Source organism: Neopsephotus bourkii, unplaced genomic scaffold (genome assembly GCF_033783945.1).
Source record: "Neopsephotus bourkii isolate Nb327-2 ecotype Australia unplaced genomic scaffold, CSIRO-AGI_Nbou_v1 NB_1433, whole genome shotgun sequence".
In the NCBI taxonomy this organism is placed as follows: Eukaryota; Metazoa; Chordata; class Aves; order Psittaciformes; family Psittacidae; genus Neopsephotus; species Neopsephotus bourkii.
In genome coordinates this window covers 3,959,305-3,977,359 of record NW_026901910.1, presented here as the reverse complement: position 1 = coordinate 3,977,359, position 18,055 = coordinate 3,959,305, and the positions used below count along the sequence as shown (strand labels likewise).

General features: G+C 47.6%; 2 protein-coding genes across 5 annotated transcripts in view; both read left to right on the top strand.

The window, feature by feature from the left end:
• Positions 1 to 18,055, top strand: part of TBCEL (tubulin folding cofactor E like) — a 320,977-nt gene that overhangs the window by 173,827 nt on the left and 129,095 nt on the right. The window lies entirely within an intron of this gene.
• GRIK4 (glutamate ionotropic receptor kainate type subunit 4) overlaps positions 1 to 18,055 on the top strand; it is a 177,884-nt gene that overhangs the window by 60,911 nt on the left and 98,918 nt on the right. The gene's annotated exons all lie outside the window — the stretch shown is intronic.

Here is an 18,055-nt window from a genome sequence, read left to right as displayed (position 1 = left end):
GCTGGCAGGAGTTTGAGAAGGGTGGCTGGTGTTTTATATCCCCAGCAACTGTGATTCATGTGGAGCACTCGTGCTGCATAGCCTGAGCTCTGCAGACTGCATTTCATGTTGATGGGCAGGTCCCCTACTTAAGCGAGCAGATGGGGTTGGGGATGGACAGTGTGTTACCAGCATGCTGAGGGTGAAAGAGCCTTCATTGTACCTTGTGCCCCAGCCATCTTTCATGGGCAAAGTGCTGGGGGTGCTTGGGAATGCGAGGGGAAGGGGAGCTCCCCTAGCAGCACTGGGTTGCAAACCAGTCTGGGAGCTGTGCAGCCCAAATGGGAAGGTGTTGGAGAGAGGTGGGGATGTGCGTTTGTGTTCCTGGTTGAGGGCTGGCAATGAAAATCTGTGCTGCATTGCACTGGGGGCAGCTACCAGACAGGATTAACTGCTGCCTTCCAGTCTCAGCTTGGGCTCCCCAGTGGAGTTGATGGTGGCTGCTGTGATCTATGTCAGTGTGGATCTCTGAGGGCAGGCAAGAAGAAGCCAGGGTGCCTGTGGGGTAAGGGGACAGAGAGTGTTAAATATGAGTGGCCAGAGACTGTGCAGTCAAGTGTTTCCAGTCACCTCCTGCCTCCAAAGAATGGGACATCTGGAGTCCTGATCATGGACCTGGCCGATTCCCACACATGGATTTCCTGAGGGAGGGGAAGCTTGGATAGGTATGTCAGTACATCTCTGCTGCTTTTGTTCTGCTCTTGGCCCCAGAGCTAAGTGCTCTGAAAATGGTGCCTGAAGCAGATGGGCAAAGGGCTGAGGGGGGGGGTTGGGGTTTTATCTTTGTTTCTTCAGGAGGTGCTTTTATTTTAACAATCTTTCCAGCAAAAAAGTTAATAAAAATAAAGTACAGAATAAAAAGACAGAAAAAATATTACTAGCAGCCCTGAAATCATTCCCAGATGCATGCTTTTGGCAAGGCAGGGAGATACGGTATCTAGCAACATAAATCAGTGCGCTGCATAAGAAAGGAAAACAGGCCAGCATGAACATTTAAATGTTCAAAGAAAATGCAAGCTAACATTTGAAACCATCCCGAAACCCATCTGGTAATGGACTGCTCAAATGCACAGTTGTATGATTAGTAATGTGAAGTGAACACAGGCCGTGTCGTGTTTGGGTTCTTCAAGTTGCTAGAAGAGATTATTGCCTGCTGCGCTTGGCTTCCAGGGTAGGAGGAGGCATGTTGGTGCTGAGTCAGGGGCACTTGGCTTTTACACTGAGCACTGAGCTTCCCTGCTGCTGCTTTCTTGGGGTTTGGGGTGGATCCTCGCCCAGATACTTCTCAGTGGAGTTTCTAGGCAGCAGATTGCTTAATCTTTGAGCACACAGTGACAGGAAACGCTGCTAGCCTGGCCAGGACCAACAACGAGTGTTGCATTGCGGTGAGCTTTAGAGGCACAATCACTGCAAGAAAGAGAGCAGAATATAGGCTGCAGGGTGACCTTCCCTGGGATGCTGGCATGCACAGGAGCAATCTGTAGACTACTGTGTACTCTGTTTCTTGATACACAGGGAAAAACATTGCTCTGGGATTTTTCAGCCTTAAACTCCGTGTGTTCCCTTCTGATCCAATCCTGGAGCAAGTCCCCTAAGAGGCAGGGTGTGGGGAGAAACTCTAACCCACATGTCTTATCCCAAACAGTGTCCTTAAGAGTGTCTTTTGTTTATCAGTCTGATTACCTGCCCTGTCTCGGTGAAATATTATTCCATAGATGCTCAAAAGCTGATTGTGATCAGGGTGTGAAAAAGCAGGCAGGAATGGGCATGTTCTCAGGAGGTATGTAATGAATTGCCTCAATACATGCTGTAGCCCTTGAAAAGAGACAATATACATCCTTCCTAAATATCCTGGGAGGAAATCCCAATAGTTGGTCCTTTCCCAGTGTGCACCCTTGCATCCAATCGTACCAACAGCAGGAAAGACATAGCTCCCTCCTGCTTATCCCAATGGCTGGCGCTCTGGGCCAGCATCTCCCCTAGCTCTGGTTTCCTGCAGCATGTAGTGGCTGTAGAAGTAATTCTGGGGTTTTTCTGTTTGTTTGGTTGTTCATTCATGCTCAATAAAGTGCCAGGAAATTTACTTGAGTTATTTACGGAGTTATTTACTTGATCTTGTGGAGCAGGCTGACACTGCTCTAAATTGGTATTCTTGTGCTGGATTCATTGGGTGTACTAACAGCCCATTGAAAATTCATATGCAAGCCACTGTTGTAGTTTATACATGGCATTGCCCTAACTAGCAGTACATTCAGTAGCACTGATATACAGTCTACTGCCAAACTCCTCCTTCAGCCCTGCAGCTCTTTAAAGTGCTCTTTTCTGTAATTCCCTGTATCCAAGTCTCTTCCCCCCAACTCTGCAAACTTCATACAAAAGGCAAGACGCAGCTCTAGCATTAAGGGTGTTATTTTGTTTGGTGAAACTTGGTGTTCTTCTATCCCATACCCACTGAACAACCCACACTGCTGTCCCAGGGCTTGTGGTAGGGTTTCATCCATCAGAGAAGCAATATGTGGTTGAAGTCGCTATGGAGTCTGAGCTGATGGTGGGACTAGAAGTGCCAGCCTGGGACGTTTGACTTGTTCCTAGGCATGTTTCCAGAAGTCTAGAGTAACTAAAGGGCTTTGGATCTCCTACATCTATTCAGATCATGGAACTGTAATGGCAGGAAAACGTTCTTGGGATCCTCCAGAGCGTGTGGAGTCATGGGAAAGGATTGGCATTTAGCTGTTCATGCTGAAGTTTGTGGAATAGACAGACTGGAGACGTGCATCCAGCTTTTCAGCATCACTGTGATTGTATAGTGCCCTTCTATTTCCTGCCTGTAAGACTGGTGTAGCAGAGCATCATTTCTATGGCCTTGCATCCCTGCATAATTACTCTCCTGAGGCACTTATGTGTTTAGTGAGCTGAAGTGCCCGTAGCTGCACAGTGTGCTTCTGTCCTGTCCAGCACACTTTGTACACTGGTGCGTGAGGGCTGGGAGCAGGGGAGAAACACTGAATGTTAAAAGCATGTAAGGCAAAAATGAGTGATAATGGCAATAAGAGAATTGTGGACCATTTAGTTCAGCTCCCCCAGCTCCCAGAGGATATATATAATTCTCCTAAGGCATTGCAGAGAAGATGCCACAAGGCAGCACGCTATTAAACATTAACATTTGGAAGGGTGATGGTGCCACTGGTGATGAAGGTGCAGCCAGTCCCCCGGATGCTGCAACAGAAAAGTGATGCTAGACCCAACAGGTGAGTTATGAGATAGGAAGAAACATAACTGTGCCCTGTATGGCAGGCAGAGCTGTGCCTTTGTGGCAGGTTGGTTTATGCCCCTGTATCCCAGTTGCAGCTAGCTAACATGGCCTGAGACTCCACTTGTCTCACCTGCTTGGAAGTGGAGGAGCGCATTAATGTAGACAAGCATAAGCTCCTTTCAGTATGCAGCGCTGCTTTCTGCCATGCCCAAGGCCTTTGTGGACTATATCAATGCAACTGCATTAAACTGCTGTCCACCAGTTTGCTATTCCCCAGCAGAGAAATGGCCTTGAACCTAGCAAGGCTGCTGCGATCAGCTTAAAGCAAAGAAACACTCTCCAAGTCTCACATGGTGGTGCTGTTGCTGGAAAACCTTTCCTCTTGTAATCATGGATAATGTTAAAAGAAAACAAAGCTTCTGGTAGGGGTTAGGTGATGCTGCCTCTGGCCAGCTCTTCCACCATCACTGGAAGCAGAGGCGTTAGGTACTGCCTATGCAGGATGTGGCTCAGCTCCATGACTCCTCACCAGAAGTCAGCAGGCTGGAGGGGAAGAACTGGGCTAGAAAACAAAGCATTTCACTGAGACATGTGAGATTAGCTGGCTTCTTTGTGTGTGGACCTAACTGCTTTTAAAGGATTAAAAATAATCCTTAAATAGCCTTTAAAATAAGCCATTGTGAGCTACGGGGTGCCAGTGCCCGATGCTGTACCTGAGGGGCAGCAGCACTCATGGGATGTGTGACACGTGCTTTTGAGTCCTGTTGTGTTTGGACTGTGATAATATCAGCCTGGCTTGAGGAGGGTGTAGCTGCTTTGGGGGGGCAGGTTGAGGGGTACCCATTTGGCACAAGGGACATTGGATGAGTTAACTGCATTATGTTTGTCAAGTTGCATCTGGAGAAGTAAGGCATGGACAGAGGGCTGTAGTGACAGAGGCAGGTATGGGCTGCAGCTAGGTTCATGTTAAATGTGGGTAGATGCTTCCCATGGATATGTTGTGGTCCTAGTCCCTAGGGACCTAAACTAGAGGCTTGCCTGGGGTCAAGCCCATATGGTAGAGACTTGCCCTGCGATGTGGCTCACCAGCACACCCAGCCCTTGGACCTGGGAAGTGCTACTTGGTGCTTGAATTTCAGTTCTGCCCTCTGCTCAATTCATACCTCACTGGGCTCATTTCAGCACTTGGACATAGGGTTTGGCTTGTACTGATGTGATGGTCTTTATTTTGTTCAGGACTTTACTAGGCTCTGAGACTATATAAAGAGATAGAGAACTGTGCGGGAGGAAGAGAGGCATCCACATCTTTGTTGATGCATGATGTAGTATGTTTGTCTGGCTGAAACAATATCCGTTTCCCCCAGTATTAAAAAGGCCCAGTTGAGTTCATTAAGGTAAAGTAGATTCATAGTTATTTGCCACTTGCTGCTGAAGAGTGATGAAAGGTAGAGAAAACTGCAATATCCATTTAACTGTTTGCCCTTTTAATTTTGTTTTCATTATTCTTGTAGGAGAGTGATATTTTATTTATGTGTTCTGAGTCCTGTGCATAAATATTTAGTTTCACAAGTTACCCATATAGATGCAGGCCCTTTCAGCAATGCCTTGTCTAGACTTGCCCTTGATTCTTCACAGCTCTCCCCAGGTACTGCTGTGCTGCAGCACTAGGAAGAGTGGCTAACAGCATGCCTCTCCTAGTCATAGCTTCCCTGTCCTGAGTGAGCAAAGGCAACTCATCCATGGAAGCTGCTTCCAGGATAAAAGAGGTTGGCTTTTTCAGGTAAAGGGAGCTGAAGCTGTTCAGAGAGGGACTGCATGCTGCTGGTGGTGCTGTGGTCTCTTATCTATCCCGTTCTTCACTGAGATCCAGTGAAAAGGGGTTTTCTTGGATGCTTTTGATGTTGGATGCTAAGGCAGTGCGTTCTGGCTGTTGGTGTGGTCACTGTGTGCAGGCAGGGGCTTGCCTGCTGTTCCCTCTGGCTCTGAGAACACAACTTTCCCTGGGGATGTGCTGGGTGGTTTCTCTGCCTGCAGACAAGGAGGCTCATTAGCACCATGGAAGTGCGAGGGAAAACTGCGGGAGGAAAGCGAGCGCTTCCCAGCGAGGAGCCATGGGAGAAAGAGTGGGAATCCGGATGAGTACTTGAGGGGTGTAGGAGTCCTGCATCTCGGCTTCATTTTGCTTGGATTTTAAACAGCAAGGGCCTATTTGGCATGCTGACCGAGGACTGGATACCAAATAGGGAGGGATGGATGGTTACATCCACCATAGCGGTTGCTACACGAATTGCTTGTGATCAAGGTTGAATGCATTTGGCTTTAAATGGACTGAGCCCCGTGCTCCAGGGAGCCTTCAGGAAAGAAAGAGGGATTTGGTGCAAGGTGGGGTGACCTGCCCTGCTGCTGCTGGCTCTGCAGGAGGAAGGTGTCTGTGGCAGCATCGCCTATAAGGCAGCATCCCTTGCCGTATGTAGACTTTAGGAGGCTGTGGTTTTGCTACATAAGGCAGAATAAGCTCCTGGTGCACTAAGGAATCTGGCACTATAATAATATGAATAATAAATATTAAGCAGATTTATATCTTGGATCAATGCTACAGGGCAGAGAATGAGGGGATGTGTGGATTCAGCCAGACACACCATCTCTTGCATGTTTTGCACCCCTGTGGCAGAGTTACTTTTACATTAATGTCTGAGAGGCAGGCTACACAGTGCATCCCAAGAGACCTTAACCTTTGTTTGGATTCATTATATACCCACATGTACTGTATAGGTATAGATCTCTGTAGAGCATCTGCATGGGCAAGTCAGCTGGTAGCTCAGGAAAAGAGCCGTGTTGCTAAAGCAGCAGATCAGCACAGAGCTCTGTTTTATCATTTGCTTGTTTGATGAGAGCTATTTGCTCACCAGCACAGGTACAGCTGTGATGTGCCAGGGCACAGCAGCCCTGTGCTGTACTGCCTTAGAGATATGGAAGGTGACTGGGTGCGAGCTAGGTGCTAATACAGCAGGAAGAGGATAATGTGCTATAAGGAGAGGAGCCAGGGAGAGAGGGGCTGGTCACTATCAAGGCCATATATGTCTGTCTCCCAAGCACAGTCTTGTGTGCTCATGGGGCAAGACACAGAGGGTGGATGTGGGGAGGTGCATGTACAGGTTTTGCTTCAGAGGTCTGATTCTTTACTTCTGTTCCTGAATGTTGACTCTGCCAAAGCCAGGGATCAGGATCTGAAAGCCATGTAACTTGTTTTATATCTAAATCCTGCTCCTGCCCCTGGGCAGTGCTTTGTGTAGGTAGCTGCTGAGCCATTCTTAATGCAGATCTTTTTGTTTCAGAGAGTGAAAGGCAGTAGCAGGAGCTACTCTGTAATTTCTTTCATTATTTTTTCATATGTATATATGAATAAAAAAACCTCAATTACATGAATGAAAGATGCTTGGTTCCCTGCCTAACAGCTGCCAAAATGAATTCCAACTCCGAGCCAAATTCAGCAAAACTGGATTTTCTGCAGAAAGCTCCAGTGCAGCATGAGGTAGGGTTGTGCCTTAGTCTGCATTACAGATTGCTGCTGCCCAGCCCCTTGCCCTTGGCTATCTGTGTGGGCACTTGAGGAAGGATGGATTTCACACACCCCATGCTGAGCTTGATTTTGCTGCAGAATAAGCCTGAATTCAATACCCTTAGCAGTGCCTTGCTGGAGTGAGTGCCATCACACTGCAAAGCAAGGCTTGCTTGATAGAGAGCAGCTGTCTCAGCAGCTGAGAGCACCTGAAAACTTAGTGACAGCATCAGCAGTACTTTGAGCTTCAGTTTTGTTCCTCCCCATGGACCAATCAACTTGCATTTAAAGAACCATCTGAACTGAACAGGAGATTGACTTTGGATGTGGACAGGAGCCGGGTTGAGTTATAAAATGTGATTAAGCACACAGGAGAAGCAAGCCCTCCATCCAGGCAGCACCTGTGGGAGGGCAGGGAGCAGTTATAAGGCTGATTACTGAGGATGGGGCACCTGTGGATACAGGGCTGAAGAACCCTGCTTTTTGAGAGGTGCATATCTCTAGTGACCCCAATGGGATTTGAAGTGAGGTGGAGGATAGCCTTGCAGATTAAGGTAGCGACCCAAGTGCCTAAAAGTGGGCTGAGATAAAGCTGAGGTAGCCACCTGCAAGCTGAAGGATGGCAGATGGGAGGAGGAAGACAGCAAGGCGACTCTTAGCTTGTAACAGTCTGTTGGAGCAGAGCTGAGAGCCTCGCACTGAATGTAAGGTAGGGTTTCTTTCTGTTTGGAGCAGCATGCCTTGTGCTCAGATGTTTATTCCTCATTCTCCTGCTGTGTAACTCTTGGCAAGCTCACTTGTCCTTGTTCTGTAGGTGGGTGGACTGCAAGCTCAGGGACCTGCTCTCCCGGATGCAATGCGTGCAGTGAGGTGTTAAAGACCTCTTGCAAGCGTTAGGCACTGCAGGGATGTTGGGCAGCCTTCCCAGGAAAGGTGCTTTTGACCTGATAGGGCCCTTATGTCAGGAGTCCCCTTTGCAGCTGGCTCATGGCTCAGTTGAGAACAAACATACCCCTGTAAAGCTGAAAGCCCAGGTTGTCCTGGCTTGGATTCAGAAGCTCCATAGCATTTGAAGAAGTCCGAGTCCCTGGAGCAGAGAACAATCTGTTGACAAAGCTCCCTCTGTGCTGCTGCTGCTGTGCCCTACACAGGGCTCCAACCTCTGCAAGGAGCAGGTCCTGTCCTTCGTGCAAAGCCTTGCTTCTGGCTTTGTTCTTCTCTTCTGCCTCACAGAGACCTCATTGGAGCTACTGGCTGAGATGGCTGGGGAAATGCTGAGGGAAAAGGGAAGGATGGAAAATGTGAAAGAATGGATTTTGCTCTTCTGTATTATGTATTATATCTGTATATATTCTGTATTATATCAAGCAGAGCTGTAGTCGGTGCTGATGGGCAGGGGAAGAAGCAGGGTGCATGTGGGAGAGAAAGGGGGCAGCATCCAGGCTGTAATCCATAGCTGTGAGCAGGCAGGACAAATGGGTGCCCTCAGCCTGGAATGCTGGGAAAGGCATCCAAGAGGATGCTGCCAGAGAAGCAATGGTGGCAGATGCTCATGTGTCAGCACAAAGGTGGACTTGCGTATGGAGTGAAAAGGAAGCTACAGTGGGGGGATCTGCAGTGCAGGAGCAGCTTAGCCCCGTGGTTGCCAGCTCTGACTTGACCCCTGCCAAATGAGGACTGTGGATGTAAGGAGGCTACAGAGAGGAATGCCTCATTTTCCCAAGGACACCACTAATGAATTCCTCCTGCACCTCCAGACACTGTAGGGGTTTGGAGAGACTAAATGGAACTTTATGTGAAACTGATGGCTGAATGTCAATTCTGCTGTCGAAGCCAATTTGGGAGCCGGAAAGTGCTAAAAGAATTAAGGTTGTTAAATGGAAATAAGTCTAGTTGGTTGAGATAAAATAGGGTTTAAATGAGTGAAATTATCTGTGGATTACCCTTGTTAGAGTACTGCCTTATTTAATAAACTGAGTTTTAATCTGCTGCAGGGGTTCCTGAAGGAAAAGTTTAGCCTATGGGGGTACATGAGTGTGATGAAGGGGATGGACCAGCTGTGCCGTCATCCTTCAGAAATGGAGCCACAAGAGTGAAGGGGAAGTAACAGTTTGCCCATGAGTGCTTTGTACTTTCATAAGCATCTCGTTTGCTGCTTTGTAAATGATTTACTGACCTTTAATTTGCTACCAGGTTGCTTGGGTAGTTCTCTTTTGCTGGCAGAATAGGAGGTCACTTCTTCAGGTTCATGATACCTGTTCTGGACACCACGTGTCCCTTGGGAGCATCTCTAGCACAGGGCCATGCATCACTTACTGCTTCCTGGGGTAAATGTAGTCAAACCTCCCCTTTCGCACTGGAAAGGGGTTTGCAAGGAAGGGAATGAGCTCTTGCTGTATTTAGGAAGCAAAGAGAGAGTGCTGGGATCTTGAGGGCTGCAATGATTGCAAAGACAGAGCCTAGTAATTATTAATGGGCACTGATTATTTGCTTCTGCAAGAACAGATCTGTTGCAGAAGAGCCACCAGGCCCTTGTAGCTAACTTTAGCTGACCCACCTGGCTTAATGCAGATGTTGCCTGTCATCCTGCATGTGTTTCTGACCCATCTCTCTTTAGTGACAGTCATGAAGGCATAACTGCTCCAGATGCTTCAGAAACTGTCTGTAGGGGAAGGACCTGTTGTTAGTGTTGAGCAGTCATCTTTCCACACTGTAGGACTCTGCTCCTGGCTACTGGAGCCATATCATGAGTTTGGGAGCTTAGGGTGTATGGGAAGGGTGCATGGCTTAGAGGAGAGGGTCTGAATGCAGGTAAAGGAGGGCTGAGGCTTGATTTTCCTCTCAGTTGTGTAACTCTGAGGTTTCAGAATAACTTTACGTCCTGTACTTGGAAGATTCAAGACTTTTCAGGCTGGTTTTAGACAGTTTTGAGAGAGAAATCAACTCCGAAGTCATTGGTGGGTTATGAGTCTCAGATGGGATGCAGGAGATGCGGGATCGAACTCCAGCCAGTGTAGAAACATGTGGGTAACCTGTCTGTGTTATGCTCTCTGTTCAAAGGAGACTGCCTTCTGTAGATACCATGTCTTTGGTAGCCCTTGTTGTTGTCAGGGGAGCTAATAGTACTGGGTAGCAGGCAGGGCTGAGCTATTGCCTGCCAAAGCCTTCCTACCCCTTGGCCTGTCCTGACAACCTGGTCTCCATAAATAGTGCAGTTTGTTGCGTCTCATGCTGCTAAAATGGCTCTCAAGGAAGAAGTTAGAGCTGGGATAACAGGAAAAAGGCAAGGGGGGGACTCTATCTGCTCATGTCTTTTTCTCTTGCATGGGGAATTGCTGTTCACTGCCCTGTGTTGTAGCACAGTGCAGAATCACTGGAGCTGGACTGCATGGGCCGTGTCCTCTGGAATGATTTCAGGTTTGCTGTCACAGAGGTGCAGGCCAGGATGAATGCCTAAGATGTAGCCTGAGGCTCATCCCACATGATCTTAAGGCTTCTGTGATCTTCTTGCCAAGCCCAAGGGATAATGAAGCCTGAAAAGTCATCATGTGGTGTCAGCTTAGGTTTGTCTGAGGATCTTCACTTGTGTTACGGATTCCACCCCCTTCCCAGCCCTGGGTTGTGGTTCTGCTTGGCAAGAAGGAACCACTAACCTGTACCCATCAGCATCAGAGCTCACTGCTAGAAGGTTTTGTAGTCTCAGCATCTTGCAGAATTAGTGCTTATGGCTGCACATGTGTGCATGCTGCAGTGTTTGACAGCACATTTAACCTCCACCTTGTACCAGATCTGATTCATACGTGTCTAATTGAACCATGGCAGGATATGCCTAATCACAGCTCTTCATTTACCCTGCCGTATGGTTTTCCGGTCGTGTTCAGCTGCCCCATATACCTTTCCTTTTGGCCTTTTTGAAGCTCTTTCTGCCATTTGGTTTTGGAACATCTTGTTCCCCATCCCTTGCAGTGCAAGGCAGTTTGCAGTCCTTTAGCATTTATTATCTGTTGTGTTTCAGTGGCACGTGGAGTTTTTGGCATGCTCGTTTCAATGGGGGCCCTGGTACAGAGGGAAGAAGTGCTTTTTTATTCCAGGCATGCTTAGAGATATCATCATTAGCAATCACCCAAGACAAAGCCAAAGAACGGTTGAGTTGGCAATGAAAAGCCTTGTAGGACTTGTGCAGAGTTTTGGGTATCCCATACAATAGCCATCCCAGATACCTCACCAGCCCTGCTTCAGTGCAGAAGCTGGTGTTGGGCTTTTGGGACAGGATGAGACTGCAGTGGCCTTCCCAAGCAACAAACAGTGCCATGCCTCCAAGTCCCCAGCATGACCAGTCTTCGAGAGATAATGCTATGGGATAGCTGCCTACCAGGTCTGGCAGAAAGAAAGCGCTGTGGTTGTCCAGCTTGGCATGGCTGGAGGAGCATTAGCAGGGTAGGATGGGTCTGAGCTGAGTGCCTTGGGTTTTGGAGCAGAAAGCTTGTTTTCATTGTAATGGCTGTGGTTGAAAAGGCTGTTCTTCTCTTATGCGTTTAAATCCCATGAAGCATCTCATTAGGAACAAATGATGCCTCAGGCAAATAGAGCTATAGAGAAGTAATCTTTATTAAGCACCCTCAGTGGTCAGAGTTACTTGATGAGCTCCGGAGTTTTATTTGTAGGCAGTTTGGGTTGTCATTTAGCAGTAAAATGCTTTGAACTCCCTCTCTTCCCTGTCTCTAGGTTACTGTTTTCTATTTTTGTGTGGCTTTAGTCCCTCCAGCCCTGCAAATACTGCTGGTAAAATCATTGACACTGGGAACAAAAAGAATGGAGGAGAGTGGGTAAGGAACATGCAGCCAGCCATGCCTGGGGAAGGTGCCTGCAGCACATCATGAGTTGCCCTGAGCAGGATGCAGGCACAGCTGTTTCCATGGGAAGTGGTGCACAGAACCCAGAGATTGATGTGGAAATAGGAACTTCTGTTTCTGCTTCAGTGCAGCATATTTGAGGTAGAATTTCCACTGGGAAAGCAGCATGTCATCTTGGAGCCATCGGCTCTGATTCTCCATGCTGGCACCTATAGTAAGCTGGAGGGCTGGTTGTCTGTCATGTCTGGACTCTGCAAGTACTCCACAGGTGATAGAAAATGGGCTGTAAACTGTAAGAAAAAGGGAGAAAGATGACTCTGTGGTCATTATACTTGGCTTTATTAAAAGGAAATGAAGGCAGGAGATTCAAAAGTTCACCTGCATCTGTCTTGTCAAGCGTGTGAAGCTGACATGAGGATGGAGTCCTTACAGGCTCCTCTGTGCTCTTCATTTTTTGGTTGGTTGGTTGTTGTCCCCCCCACCCCCCCCAACCCATTTACTTAACAGCCTGTATTTGATCTGGAGGAGCAATCACTATTTGTCAAGCAAGAGCTTTTTGGTCATGTCAACCAGCTTTAGCATTCACAGTCCTTAGGAGCTTTTTGGCATCAAAATAAGTGCCCCTGCAAAGTGCAGCAGTAAGGAGGGCTCAGTCAGTTCCTTGCACAGAAGTCTCTTGGCAGATGCTTTCAAAGCTCAGCACTATGATGGGGACCTTTTAGGTGGAAGACATTTTCCATGGGGCAGCCATGCATTGCTAGAAATGGCTTTGAGCTGGTTGTGGTCCCTCTGCTGCCTTCACTTCTCCCCCTCCTCATTGCCTAGCTCCTGCCCTTTCTATGGCAAATGCAAGAGGTCGGTGGGTGTTTGTTGTCCTGGAACTGCTGAATGTATTGCATGAAAATGGGAAGCATTACTAGGCATTGGCTCGTGGCACAGAGTGTTTGAGCAGGAGTTCGTGCCACTGAGCATGCTTTTGGAAGCTGTGTCCTGATGCTTGGGGAATCAATTAAACTCAAACAAATGTGATGGCTTTGTTTGGAAGAACACTGGCTTTGAGAGTCTCCTTCCCTGCTACTGAAACAAGCCACCTCTAGCATGAAGCACGGATGCTTTCTGACACCAAAAGGTGAAGAGAGAACAAAAATCCATATCAAAACTCCATCAGATATGCAAGAAAGAGTCTCTGTGTGACTAACACCCAGAGCCCTTAAACAGTCATTTGTTCAATATATAGCTGTACGCTTCTGTTTTAGATGTCCTGGCGCTATTCTTTGCTCTTCCCCAACCCCTCTAGAAACATTCCAGCATTATCCCTGCTTGAAAAGGCAGAACTGGCTCTCTGTGCTGAGCTACAGCCAGCACCTGCAGGGAACTGTGCAACAGGTTACTGTCTGCTTGCTATTTTTACTGCCTTTCTAAGTGAGAGCAGAGCAATCTGTGTAGAGGAGTGCATGCTGTGGGATGTGCATCCTCACCTCCCTGCTCGCCCAGGTTAGTGCAACCTTTCAGGGCTAAAAGTGCAGGCTCCGCTGCGAAACGTGATAGTTCATGGTACTTCACTCTTGACACGTGGAATATCATTGCTCCTCTGCTGCTTTTCGAGATCTCTGCTAGAGCTGGATTGAGCACGTTCGGCACTGCCATGCTGAGAAGCATCATTAGCTTCCTAACAAGAAGTTTCTTAACCACTAGGAACACCCTCTCTAGGTTTAGGCTGAGGAGATGAATTTTGCTTTCAGGTGCAGAAATGGAAACCCCAGTGAAATTAAAGGCAGGCATTATTTGTTCCTGCACCTCTCCCGTCTTTCCCTTCCCATTCAAAAGCCAAGTGGATACCTGGTTTTTGAGACATCTACGTTGTCTGTAAAATACAGCCATTTCCAGGAGAAACACCAGCCTCTGGCTTTGCCTTCTCAGAAGCTCTCTCCCCCGTAGTAAATCTGAATGTGTTTGGTTAAAAGCTGAGACTCTGGAAATGTAAAAATGTTAGCGGTGGGTTTATGTATTTTTATAGCCAGGATATCACTATCTGAGTGGTTGGGACCAAGTGGATTTCCTATAGCACAGAAAAGCATGTCTCCTGGAGAGCAGCAGGGTCTGATAGCTGGGATGGTGGTGCAGGGTTCTGGCTTTTCTCCTTTTTGTATACCTGGGCTCAACACACATGTGCTTTAGGTTTCAATCTCAGCTAGCTAATCTGCTCTCTGACCTAGAGGATAAACCATCCAGTAATGATTGGTTTACTTCATGCAAGTCAACTGCACAAGCACAGTTGTCACTCTTCTAGGTGACTAGAAGAGGTTCATTTTGTTCCTTCTATCACATTGTCTTTCCTTTGGTAGGGCTGGATTTCTTGGGTTGGCTGTTTGTAGGAGGCCTGAATCCCATTACTGCATTATATCTGTAATATGGCAAAATCCCTTGGTCTGGAGCAGGGAGGTGTTGTGAGGGAACACAGAGTCAATGTGCTTGTGCTGTAGCATGGGGAGACAGGAGCTGGCCAGCCGCAGCTGAGGCTGGATGGATTTGAATGGGACTGTAAGGCACAGCATTTGCTGACTCACATTCTTCTTTCCCCCCATTGTTCCCCAAAGTCAATCTGACCCTGCTTCGCACTGTATTTCCGTGAAAGCAGGAGAGTGCTGAGCATCTTGCAGACATCAAAAACCTCTTTTAGGCTGGATTATCCAACTAATCTTGTGATTATGGCGATAATCCCCTTTGCAATGGTGCCCCTCTCTGAGGAGCTCTTCCCTCGGGGACTTCCAAGTCCCAAATCATATTTTCTCCTAATGCTTAAGTACTCTATATTAAATTAAGGCACTCTCAAGGATCAGAGGTGTGCAAGTCCTCTGGTATTTATAGCTTTGGAATCTCTGGTGTGTCATCCATTGCCTTATTGATCCTCTCAGGGCTCCTGTCAGGGATGGAAGGTGAGGGGCTCTCCTATTGGAGGTGAGATGCCATTTCTGGCATGTGCCCATGTCCTTGTGGCAGAGGGAGCGAGCTGGAGCTGACCCACCAGCCTGGTCAGCGATGCCTGAGCCTGCCACCTTGCTGCTTCAGGGGTTGGAAGCAGCCAAAGAGGGCAGGCACCTGATGTTCCCCTGCCTTGGAGGGCAGGCAGGGAGGCAATGGAAGCAGCACTGCGCTCCAAGTTGTAATCCCTTCCCAATCCTGCTGCCAGGTACTTGGCGGCAAGTAAATGTTTTGCTCACAACTCATTGGAGGTGGCATCTAACCAGATGTGCTTTCACTTGGTACAGCAGGAGATTTATTTGGTTGTCCATTTATAGCTTATTATTTTCTTCTGTCTTCCCCCCCCCCCCCAACCCAACTTAATAGCAGTTTGCTATCCACGAGGGTATACATTTTCTTCTGATTAAGTGCCATTTAGCCGTTGGCTGCTTGCTCATTTTACTTTTATAGACACATTTACAGCAGCACAGACAGAGGCACAAGCGCCTGGGAGCAAGGGTAAGGAGAATGGAGAGTCGCAGCAGCTTGATTAGATTGGATTTTAATAAAGTTCCCAGCATCACAACTGTTCCTCACAGCAGAGATGCTGGAGGTGAGCAACTTCTCACCTGGTGGGTCAGCCAGCGGGAGGCTTGGCATTGCATCCTTGACCATCAGGATGCTTGAATTCCATGTAGCTCGGAGCTTGTCTCTCCAGGGTGAGGAGCGATTTCCCAGCTTTCAGCAGCTGCTAATTAGTTGCAGATGATGAGATAATTTATAAGAATTAGGAGTGATTTTCTCCATTGTGCTAATATCACTTGGCAATAAACCCGCGCTTTTCCAAGGGTGACTTTTCTCTAATGTAGGGATCAAGGCTAAAAATACAGACGTGTGTGTATATCAGTAGAGCGAGAGAACGTGCTTCCTAATCGCATGCAAGGAGGTATTTCAGACGTTCATTTGAACCATAAGAATGGATTCAAATTGACATGCAAATTTCACTGTCACTTAGAGCAGTGTATGGAGAAAATGCTTGGTCGTGTCACCTTGGTGGCGGGGCAATAGAAAAACCCTCTTTAGCATGCCGTGGAAGGGAGTTTGAATGTGGAGCAGACAGCTTGCCTTACGTGGCAGTTTTGGCAGTGAATCAGCAAAACGAAGGTGGTTTTCATTCCCTTCCCCAGGAGTGACAGTGATTCATTGCCAGTTCATAGTGATGCAGGAGTAGCAGCTCATGGGGAGACTTACAAGAGGAGTGTTTTGTCTCTTGGGAAGGGTGCCTGGGGGGCAACAGGATGCATAAATGAGAGGAAGAGGTGGAAGAGAGTGTCAGGGAAAGGCTCAGCAACAGCACTGCTTATCCAGGGGCTTCCTGTGGCAATGGAGTCGAGATGCAACTCATCATTACTGGGTGCATGTCCCACCTATCATGCGGTGGGGTTGAGACACAGCGGTGGGATTTGTTCCTTATGCCGCAGCAGTGTTTGGAGGTGAATCCTGTGCTGTGGCATTGCTGCTGGACTTCTCTCCCTCACATGAGCCTCAGGCATTGCTTGTTCCTTCAGCTGGCCTAAGAGTAAATCGAGCCCTCAAGTGTGTGCATGTTTCTTGCTGGTCTAGTGAGGACTGAGCAGCAGGAGCGTTGTTGCAGTTGCTCGGAAAAAGGCGTTCATTAGCCTGAAGAATGAATTTTCCACAAACTCAAAAGGCTTCCAGTGCTCCATCACATTCCTAATGATTTTGTCACGGTGCTAATCCCTCAGGTGACTGGCAGCATTTTGGTATCAGCGAACAAATTGCGTTTCCGCATAGATAACCCAATAGAGAGTCAAGCATGAGAGCAGAAAACAATTCATCAGCTCCTAATGGGGCCTGCAGGTTTCAAGCAGGGCTGGATTCAGCGGTGTTGCAGGAGGGAGCCTGTGCCTGGAGCAGTCTCTGTGAGCCCTGGGTGTATGGAGGAGAGCGTGTCTGCATGGGGCAGTTGTGCAAGTGCACACAGGTAACCTCGTTTGGCTTGTGGCGATGCCCAGGGTTGCTGTACAGCGTTACTTATAGCAAGAGGCAGTGTCTGTAGTGGAAGGTTTGCAGAAGGGCACATCGTGAGCAGAATGGAGAAGGTGGAGAGGATCAGCTGCTTTGTGGCTCTCCTGATAGGAGAACCAGAGAGCGCTCATAGGAGCCATTGAGAACAAGCAGCAGTATGCTGGTTTAGAGCAACAGGTGATTGATGTGTTGAGCTCAAAGGATGGTGTGGGTACAGAAAGTTTTCATAGATTAAAGGGGAAACTGGGCAAGCACAGGGCAGAGAAAGGCACTTAAGAGTTATTAAATATATAAACAACATCAGTTTTAGAAGTTTCCTAACCTGAGAGTAGCTGAAGGCTGGGAGGCCATTAGTAGGAATTATTGGATGGACTTCGCATTTGACAGTAACATTTGTTCTTGCGATCCAGATCTGAAGCAGAGGCACAGATAAAATGGGAAGAACTGCCTGTAGCAAGCTCTCAAATTAGCACCTCTATCTCCCAGGTCCTGAGCTAGTGGACTGTCCATCAAGACTGAAAGGTGTGCAAGTCATGTGGGCTGTTGCAGGCTGATCTGGGAAGCTGGAGGAGGTATTTGCACGAGCCCAGCACTGGAAACTGCTGCTGGAAATTATTCCCTACTTTTGAGGAAGCAGAATTAGTTTAAACCCAGGTTTATTTTATCTTGCATGAAACAGAACATCATTCTCCTGTTCCTACAGCTGTGCGTTCATTTCCTCTTTTTAATGCCATCTTTAAATATCTGCTTCATCAATAAGTGATTCTCTCTTGCACTTTGGAGTTATCTTGCTCTCCCAATCTCTCCTACCCTCTCCATGCATCAGTTTTAGTTGCCACTTTTCTCGGAAAAGCATGTTGTGTTCCTTCAACCTCTGTGTAGATGTTGGTCCATAATTCTTTCCAGCATTTTATTAGCCTCCCTTGGATCCCTCCTAATTTAAACATCTTTGGGTTTACAGTTTTGTGCCTCTTGCTTTATCTCTCTGTATATACACAGAGCTGTGAGCGCAACCTCATTGAGACTCCATTAGGAGGATTTATATCCTGGCCTAATCTTATCTATGATATGCCTTTGAATCTTTCCTTACCGCAAGTCCTTTTCTCATTCAGTCTCTCATACATCATCATGCAAAAATCCTGGCTAATGCCTGTCTCTGGCCTGGTTGAAATGAGGTGGATCTGAGTGACTGCTCATGTGCTTAAAGGAACAAAAAGGTGGGGCAGGGGGAAACAACTGATGCTTGCATAGTTCCACCTTTCCAAAGAAGGATTTTGCATCAGGCTTCTGCAGGGAGGCAAGTCCATCTCATCCAGAGAGGGAGATCTGCTGCGAGTGGAT